At 43.2% G+C, this 10,512-nt stretch overlaps 2 pseudogenes; both read left to right on the forward strand.

The window, feature by feature from the left end:
- Positions 1–1,537: 1,537 nt before the first annotated feature.
- LOC125529035 lies at positions 1,538–4,305 on the forward strand (annotated as a pseudogene).
- Positions 4,306–6,642: 2,337 nt separating this feature from the next.
- Positions 6,643–9,417, forward strand: LOC125529036 (annotated as a pseudogene).
- The last annotated feature ends 1,095 nt before the right edge of the window (positions 9,418–10,512 follow it).

A 10,512-nucleotide genomic window follows, 5' to 3' on the forward strand; every position in this document is an offset into this window, starting at 1 on the left:
CACTTCTTCAAATGCAATGCTATTGCATACGCTTTGCATTTGAGGGGGGGGGGTGTTAAGGAGTATTAGTATTGGTCTAGGAGTCCTTATTAGTCTATGTTTAGTTTCCTTGCACCTCAAGTCATGTGTAATATATATATGCCTCTTGGGCCTTCAATAAAGATAAGTTGCTTTCCTAACATGGTATTAGAGCCTAGGTTTAGGTCTCCGGACGCCGCAACTCGTCCTTGCGATCCACTATTTTTTTTCTCGATCGATCTGTTTTTCTCTGGATCGATCTCGTCTTCCATGGCACCACCAGCCCCGCGATCCGCCTGGCGCCTTGACTGCTCGCCCAGCCGCTTCGGCGTGGGCACCTTGGCGGCTGCCTCAGATCGGGACCATCGCCTCCTGTGCGCTCGGCTGGGGCGCTCGGCTGGGAGCCCCCCCAGGCTCCAGGAAGGCTCCGCTCCACGTGCAGGCCCGCCCGTACAGCTCCAGCAGCCTGCGTGTTGCTCTCCTGCAGCTGCAGGCTTCTGTCCGCACACGTTTGCCTGCCGCCACTCCCGCACGTCCATCTGCGTGCTGCTGTTGTTCCGCTGCCCTTTGCTGCTCTACTCAACTGATGCGTTCTGCTAGCCTACTTGCTAGTTGATGCGTTCCTGCTAGCCTATTTGCTAGCTGCCGCTGCTGATCTTTTAGTCATTGCATTAGTCTGGCATGTGCTTTTTCTATATTTTTCGCTGCGTCCACCAAATTCGTTGATATTTTGTGTTTTCTCATGTCATGTGAGTCCACCATACCTATGTCTGTCAGCCTTTTTCTGGTCATTGTCCTCTCTATAGGATTTCTGTGGCCTCTCTTTGCATTGTTGATCTAAGCCCATTCCTTTGCCGCCGAGCTTCTTTCGCCGTTGGTTTTCATGGGCCATGATTCTTTAAGCAATGCTTTATTCTCTCGATAGACCATCTTCTTTTGACAACCCATCTTCTCTTGATACTTCTATTGTATCTTCTATTGGTGCGGTGTCTTCCTCTGATGTGCCATCTCTTCGTTATCCCCTTGGGCGACTCAACAGGTTTTGCAGACTCTTCATGCTACGACGACACTCTCAAGACACGGATTTGGATTATCATTTTTTTTTAGTATTACACTTCTTCAAATGCAATGCTATTGCATACGCTTTGCATTTGAGGGGGGGTGTTAAGGAGTATTAGTATTGGTCTAGGAGTCCTTATTAGTCTATGTTTAGTTTCCTTGCACCTCAAGTCATGTGTAATATATATATGCCTCTTGGGCCTTCAATAAAGATAAGTTGCTTTCCTAACAATGATGACCAACCCACTGAGACTTGTTGACAACGTACACTCCACGCTCCAGAGCAAATACGCTGACGCTTTGGGACTAGTCACCCAGACCATCCTATCTCTAAAAATCTAATCCCAAGTCCCTCGGCAAGGCCGGCCATCGCTCTGGCGAGATCACATCTTCTTTGTTATTACTTGCTGGGTTCTTCCTTGTGCTAAGTGAATTTTCTTAATTAATTACAGTTTCCACCATGGGTCCTGCAATTCTCTTCTTCCTCGGGCTTGCAGCTACAGCACCATCGTTAATCTTGGCGCACAAACCTTGGGGGGCTATTCCATGGCCAAACCCTCAACAATTTGGATCAACAACGATGTTTTCTTTGAAAGTCGCAACCGCTACAGCTGTGACATCGTCGCCATAGCACAATCACAAGCTCACTCTGGCATTGCATCTTATATTGCTGCAGGGTTCTTTTGTGTCTCCTCTTCCATGTTCCCATGCAAGGAGTTCCTCTTTGCGGTATCCATTGCGGCGCCCATCGACACTGTCAGCAGCATTCATAATTCGCAAATAGTTTGGTCAGCGAATCAGGCTTGCCCTGTCGGGGAGAATGCCACCCTTGAGTTTACCTCAGGTGGAAATTTGGTCCTATGTGATGCTGACGGTAGCTACGTCTGGTCAAGCAATAGCTCCGACCGATCTGTAGCTCGCATGGTGTTAACCAAGTTTGGCAATCTGGTGTTGCTTAATCACATGAATGCAATTGTGTGGCAATCATTTGATCATCCTACAGATACATTGGTCCTCGGACAGTCGCTTGCCAAAGGTATGAGGCTCACAGCAAACACTTCTGCAACAAATACTATCTCGAGAGAGAATCAGTTATATATCACTGTACTCCCAGATGGATTATATGCTTATGTTGGATCCACGCCACCACAACTCTACTTTTCATATATTTATTCGTCTCTGGTTGACCACATGAAAGAAAATGATCTAGAGAAGGTTACATTCATGAATGGAAACCTCAGCATGTCAAATATGAATGATAGTATCTCATTGCCAGAAGCAAAATCCACCCAGTACTTGAGATTAGATCCAGATGGACACATGAGGTTGTATGAGTATGAATTGTATGATGAGAAATGGACTGTCATGCATGATGTAATGCGAATCAATGATTGTGCTTACCCAACAGTTTGTGGGGAATATGGTATATGTCCTAGGGGGCAATGTGGTTGTCCCGTTGATAATAATTCAAGTTCAAGGTACTTTAAGCTGCTGGATGAATGGAAGCCAAACCTTGGTTGTGCACCGATAACTCCAATATCTTGTCAAGAAATAGAACACCATCAATTATTGACCATTCCGAACATTTCTTACTTCGATCAAAACCCCACAGTTGTGAATGCAACAAGCGTCGATGACTGTAAGCAAGCCTGCTTGAAGAACTGCTCATGCATGGCCGTTCTGTTCAGAGAAGGAGAATGTGTTTGGGTAACGAAGGTCTTCTCCTTGCAATCAATACAACCTACAAATTTTCTTTACAACTCCTCAGCTTACCTCAAGGTGCAGCTTAGCCCCTCGAGGGAAAACAAAATGAAGGCGTTGTTAAGTGCTACACTTGGTGCTATTACTGCTCTAATATTAATTTTCATTATTGTCACTCTTTACCTACAAAGGAGGAAGCATGAAGACAAAGACGAGGAATTTGATTTCAGTCAATTGCCTGGAATGCCAACGAGGTTTTCTCTTGATACACTGAGTGAATGCACAGAAGGATTCAATAAGAAACTTGGAGAAGGTGGGTTTGGGTCGGTTTTTGAAGGGAAATTAGGTGAAATAAGAGTTGCAGTGAAACGTTTGGAAGGTGCTAGACAAGGAAAGAAAGAATTCTTGGCAGAGGTCGGGACTATTGGCAACATCGAACACATCAATCTTGTCAACCTGATTGGGTTTTGTGTTGAGAAGTCTGAGAGGCTTCTGGTTTATGAATATATGTCAAGAGGCTCGCTTGATAGGTGGATTTTTTATTCCCATAACAACGCCCCTCTTGATTGGTCAACTCGGTGTAGGATAATTATGGATATTGCCAAAGGCCTATGCTATCTTCATGAGCAGTGCAGGTGAAAAATTGCTCATTTGGACATCAAGCCACAAAATATTCTCTTGGATGAAAACTTCAATGCCAAAGTCGCTGATTTTGGACTGTGTAAGTTAATAAATAGGGACCAAAGCAAGGTAGTGACTGTGATGAGAGGAACACCTGGATATCTAGCACCCGAATGGTTGACGTCGCGGATCACTGAAAAAGTTGATGTCTACAGCTTTGGAGTTGTCATCATGGAAATAGTAAGTGGAAGAAAAATTATTGACAACTCTCAACCCGAGGAGGACGTTCAGCTTATAAATCTATTGCGAGAAAAGGCTCAAAATGAGCAATTGATTGATTTGATTGATAAGCATAGTGGTGATATGGTTTCATACCAGGAGGAAGTGGTTCAAATGATGAAGCTCGCAATATGGTGCCTGCAACATGATAGCATTCAAAGGCCATCAATGTCACTCGTAATTAAGGTATTGGAAGGTACTATTAGCATTGAAACTTTCGATGCAGATTCACTCTTGTTTGTTCAAGATAATCCATCAACATACTCAATTCCATCTCAAGCATCGATATTATCTGGCCCAAGGTGAAATAAGTGGATAACGAGGAGAAGAAATTCAAAGTATATATATGCAGTTTTGCTTTTGTATCCTATCCTATTTGTACTATGGAATTACATCTGAAATGGCACCAAAAGGACTTTTGAGGCAATATATATCATTGATTGTTTGGTGAGCTTGTACCTCATGGTATTGTACCTTCAAAAATGAAAAATTGGCTATCCTTCATGAACAATTATATGGCGGTTCATTCTTGATCAGGCTTGTTCGATGTACGAGAACATCGAGCCTTACTCAGGCAACCCCTCCTACAGCTACCATATGATATTGTGGGGGTGGTATAACATCTAGTAGACTAGTACATGAACGAAGCGGCACAACAACTAATTATAATATAATAATAAATGAAAAGTAATTAAGTAAATGGTTGGTTTCATTTACTGAAAGTCGCGTCAATGTTGATCACAATTACGAATAGTAAAGAGATAGTTTTAATTCATCAAGGACTAACTTGCATTTGACAAGGCCAAGGGAAGAACCTCGTTACTCATCAGTTTTATTTATAGGAAATATGGAACCTTTATTGACTCTTTGCAAAAGTATCAAGTTGATATTCCACAAAAGAGTTCATTAGTTATAAGATGGCTTCAGGCAATCCTAGTGGCGTGTATCTGTAGTTGTATCTAGGTGTGTGTATACAGCTCTTTCGACGGCTTTTATTGTTGATCACGTGTCGTACTTATGGCAATGTAAACTAGAATAACTCGCGAACTGCTGACCAATTTGTATCATACATGAGCACATTACAGAACGAATTCCTAGATGGTCGGATTGTAATTGCATATGGGATTTCAGTAAATGATGTGTATAAACTGTGGAGGAGAAGAAACTAGACACTTCACTTAGTTCACTGGACATGTACATGACCGAACTGGAAAAAAAACTGAGATTATGACCCCTTCACGATGAAAAAAAGCTCGCTGTGCTAAGATACTTCTTAACTGAATAGACATGAGGATAAACAAACACTCCATGTACACTCAAATATGCATGTAAAACAACAGAACAGGGTTGACACTCCTCTTACCTGAACCATGTATCTTATTAGATGTAACCAAGCATTTCATTTCCCCTGCGTTATTGGCAGCTCTCTACTAATCCATCGATGAGCCGAAGTAAGCAAAATCCATTATACCCTTCATATTGCAGAATTTAATCTATCCACCTGCATATACATGCAGGTTTACAAACATCAAGAGATAACATCAATCAATTGATGCAAAAGCGAGTTGCAGAAATCACAGAACGCCAGACTAAACTCAGTGGCACCATTTATGGTGGAGTTGGATTAGCGTGGCAGGGTCGGCATCTCAGGAACCACCAGCAGGCGCGGCAGCCTAGCAAGCAGAGCACCCGGGGCACCCGCAGTCTCGGTGACAGCTTGAATTTAGGCACGGGCGATCGAGCAGTTCCTCCCTTTTTCCCATGCTCTTGCCCGGCCCCTTTCTGCCGGTGAGGGATCGTCAGAGCATTCCATTAATGTGACGACGGCTGCTATGGCTGGATTTGTAACGAACAATAACACATGGGGTCTTAGATTTGTGTTTGGGTCAATGCTACCGAACAAATCTAAGGGCTCAAAGTACTTCACAGAAATTTTATAGAATTTCGGACAGACTTCAGAATTCAGTTATCCGTGAAGCAAATTATCATGTGTGAACTATAGATACTGTGTTTTGAAGTGTACCATGTGTGGGCTATATATGTGTGATGTAAATGTTTGAACAAAGAATGTTCAGCTTTTATAATTTCAGAATCTATTCTTCGGATACGGTCCAGAGAGCCAACAATTCCGCTAATTAAATTGAACATTTTAGGATCTACATTGATTCGGTCAATCCTGTAAGTGGGCCATGTTTCATAATGCATGACAATGCACTCCACCTTCTGAGTGGCAACAAGCAAAGGTCGATGCACTCAACATGTGGGTGATATTTAATCATGAAAATACCCATAACTAATTTGGCCAATTGGCCAACAAAAAAAAACAATCCTAAAGCGAATTCTCTCATGCGTCAATCAAACTATCGTCGCACACGAATTCCCTAGCCATCCTGTACCCATGTGGTTGCCAACGTCAGGTCCAAAATTGCTAAATAAAAAGTAATCACAAGCACTTTCCAAATTAAACGCATCTAACAAATTTTTTCACTGCTAAAAAAACCTCACAGGTTCTTAGGCGGCTTTATCAAATCCGTCTTTGACGAAAATATCTAGGAGATACCATATTATGGAGACAAGTCCACGGTAACCATCAGGACAAGTAAGGACAACTTGCTACTACAAGCATATGCACTTTGTTGTTTTGCTGCATTGAGAGCTAGCGATGCCTCTCTAATTAACCAAAAAAATATGTCTTTAAACTTTACGCATTTGTGACTGATGCCATATAACAGGCATGTTCCACTCAACCCCTATGAATACTTTTGGGAAATGCAGCACCCATCATGCTTCCAAGCCTAACAACAATAAACATAAACCAAATGACCAACCCACTGAGCTTAAAAAACAAAAATAAGAATGACCAACCCACTGAGACTTGCTGACGACGTACACTCCATGGTCCTAGCATGGAGATTGGACGGGCGCAAGCACACATCCACTCACTGAGTGGCGTTTTGGGACTTGCTAGCCAGACCACCCTACCACTGAAAATCCCATCCCAAAACAACTCCAAGTCCCTGGGTGAGGCCGGCCGGTCATCTCGTTTGGTGATCACATCTTCTCCATCGATTGCGGCTCAATATCATCAGGTGTGACGAACGTGCCATCTTGCTTCTACTCTACAAGCTCATCTCAAGATTATTGCTACCTTTCCCCTTGTGCTAACTGATTCTTCTTCTTTTTTTGCGGGGAAGCTAACTAATTCTTCTTAATTGAGCTTATTGTTGCCTTGCTCCTCATTCTAACTGATTCTTCTTAATTAATTACAGTTTACGTGAAGCAGCATGGGTCCTGTCATTCTCTTCTTACTGTTGGCGGCAGCTGCAACACCTTTGCTCTTGGTAGCGCCGACCTTTAGTGATGATTTCCCAGCCAAACCGTCAACAGTTTGGATCAACAACAATGTTTACTTTCAAAACGTCGACCCCCGTATCATCACTGGTTTAATACCTGTCCCAGGCCACAACCCTGAAGCTTACATTGGTGCAGGGTTTTTATGTGTCTCCTCAAGATCCATGTGCGATGAGTTTCTCTTTGCGGTATTCATTTACCCCTTCCGCGTTGACAATCCGCAGGTAGTCTGGTCTGCCAACCGGGCTTGCCCTGTCAGGGAGAACGCCACCCTTACGTTTACAAGAGATGGGAACTTGGTCCTTCATGATGCTGATGGTAGCCATGTTTGGTCCAGCAACAGCTCGGGCCGATCAGTAGTTGGCATAATGCTCACTGAGATCGGCAATCTGGTGTTGTTTGATCATAGGAATGCAACCGTGTGGCAGTCATTTGATCATCCTACAGACACATTGATCGTTGGGCAATCACTCGAGGAAGGTATGAGGCTCACAGCAAATACCTCTCCAACAAATTGGACTGAAAATCAGTTCTATATCACTGTATGCGTGGATGGATTATATGCTTTTGTTGAATCCACACCACCACAGTGCTACTTTTCAGATCTCATGGGGCAAAACAAGACAGGAAATGATCCAACAAGGGTTACATTCATGACTGGAAGTCTTACCATCTTTGGGAAGCCAGGCATGCCAGATACTGAGAGTTATATGCCATTATTGCCAGCAACTGACTCCATCAAGTACATGAGATTAGAGTCCACTAGACACTTGAGGCTGTATACTTGGTCTGGTACAGAATGGAATGTGTTTGATGTACTAGGGTCCCTTTGGATGGACGATTGTGATTACCCAACAGTCTGTGGGGAGTACGGCATATGCACAGAGGGGCAATGCGTTTGTCCACTTGAGAATAATTCTAGTACAAGCTACTTCAAGCTGGTGGATGAACGTAAGCCAAACCTTGGCTGCAGACCATTAACTCCAATATCTTGTCAACAAAGACAACAACATCAGCTATTGTCCCTCCCTAATGTTTCTTACTTTGATAAGAACTACATGGTTGTGAATTCAACAAGCATCGAGGAGTGTAAGCAAGCATGCTTGGAGAACTGCTCCTGCATGGCCGTTTTGTTCACAGCTAGAGAATGTGTGTGGGTGACGAAGGTCTTCTCCTTGCGATCAATACAGTCTGAAGTTGTTGGTTACAACTCTTCTGCTTACCTCAAGGTGCAGCTTAGCCCCTCTAACGAAAACAAAAAGAAGGTGCATCTTAACCCCTCTAGTGAAAACAAAAAGGTGATATTAGGTGCTACAGTTGGAGCCGTTACTACACTCGTGTTGCTTGTCATTGTTGTCACTCTTTTCCTACGAAGGAGGAAGTATGAAGAGAAAGATGAATTTGATTTTGATCAATTGCCTGGAATGTTGGCAAGGTTTTCTTTTAAAAAGTTGAGCGAATGCACTAAAGGATTCAGTAAGAAGCTCGGAGACGGCGGGTTTGGGTCAGTTTTTCAAGGGGAATTAGGTGAAGACAAAGTTGCAGTGAAACGTTTGGAAGGTGCTAGACAAGGAAAGAAAGAATTCTTAGCAGAGGTCGAGACAATTGGCAGCATAGAACACATCAATCTTGTCAGGTTGATTGGGTTTTGCGCTGAGAAGTCTGAGAGGCTTCTGGTGTATGAATATATGTCAAGAGGCTCACTTGATAGGTGGATCTATTACCGCCATAACAATGCCCCTCTTGATTGGTGCACCCGGTCGAGGATCATTCTGGATATTGCCAAAGGTCTATGCTATCTTCATGAGGAGTGCAGGCATATAATTGCTCATTTGGACATCAAACCACAAAATATTCTCTTGGATGACAACTTCAATGCTAAAGTGGCTGATTTTGGACTTTGTAAGTTAATAAATAGGGATCAAAGCAAGGTAGTGACTATGATGAGAGGAACACCTGGATATCTGGCACCTGAATGGTTAACTTCGCGAATCACTGAAAAAGTTGATGTCTACAGCTTTGGAGTTGTTCTCATGGAAATAGTAAGTGGAAGAAAAAAATATTGACACCTCTCAGCCCGAGGAGGATGTTCAGCTTATAAATCTATTACGAGAAAAGGCTCAAAACAATCATTTGAGTGATCTGATTGACAAGCACGGTGAGGACATGGTCTCACACCAAGAGGAAGTGATTCAAATGTTGAAGCTCGCAATATGGTGTCTGCAACAAGACAGCATTCAAAGGCCTTCAATGTCAACTGTGATCAAAGCATTGGAAGGTGCGATTAGCATACAAACTTTCGATGCAAATTCAGTCATGCCTGTTCAAGATAATCCATCCACATATTCAGTTACATCCCAGACATCGATGCTATCTGGCCCAAGGTGAGAGTGAGACACGTGGGAAATGAGCAGAAGAAATAACTCATGCAGTTTGGCTTTTTTATAATATCATGTTTGTACTTTTCAGCCAACATGTATATATATTTGATTGTTCAATGAAGTTTTACCTGATGGCCGTGCATCTGAGGCTGAAAACCCAGTTCTGCTCCTTGACAGTTTGTTCTTCACTGGGCCAGGAGAGACAAACTTTTGACATGGGGTACCAAGGCTCTACTAATTCTAATAGAAAAAAATTACAATAGATCAGGACTCAAAATAGATGCATCGGCAAAAGCAAGAAAATTTGATTAGGTCTCAGGACGGTACATTGACCCTTACTAACACAACCCCTCCTCTATTGTTAACCATATGATACAATGGGATGGTGCAACATCTAAATGATGAAGGAAAATAGATGGTTCTGTAATTTTTCTAAGCATGGAAGGGGCTGTTTGCAAGACCATTCAGTTGTTTATGAAGGTGCAACTTTATGAGTCTATTTTCTTTCGGTATCCAGGAGGTAGTAGTAATAGAAAGCTCAAGTAGTCTATCTTGTCATACATAGGAAGAATGATATAAATAAAACACACTCAAATAAACTTCATTAACAGCGAGCAGAACTGAGGCAACTGTTCTTCAGAAGAAAAAATACAAATTGTGATACCCCTAATTTTTTCCACTATAGATGATTGAACTGAAAACAGATATGTCCCCCCATCACCACTTACGCTCTCTACAGACATAATGAAGCTCCTTAACTGAATCTAGCGTATCTCAAATAGACAACGAGGATAAAACCCAGTGTCGGTGAAGTCATACCAGATGGTCGAGAGATTGGATGATTTTCCCACGCACGCGCCCACGCGCCCATCCCCACACCCTCACGCGCACACACACACGCGCGATAAAAGTCAGTTGACATGTCTGAACAAGCTGTGGGATCCAAACTACATATCTAGAAACCCTGGCTTGGTCTCCTTCCACGCCCTGCCAAGCATTGCAGAGGCCTCGGACGACATCCAGGAGTAAGCAATCAACGCTTCCTCCTCCTTGACTTCCGTGATGCCGGCTTGGCGCGGCCGGGTGGGGGTGCCGGCGCTGC

This window comes from Triticum urartu, unplaced genomic scaffold (genome assembly GCF_003073215.2).
Source record: "Triticum urartu cultivar G1812 unplaced genomic scaffold, Tu2.1 TuUngrouped_contig_5297, whole genome shotgun sequence".
NCBI classification, from domain to species: domain Eukaryota; kingdom Viridiplantae; phylum Streptophyta; class Magnoliopsida; order Poales; family Poaceae; genus Triticum; species Triticum urartu.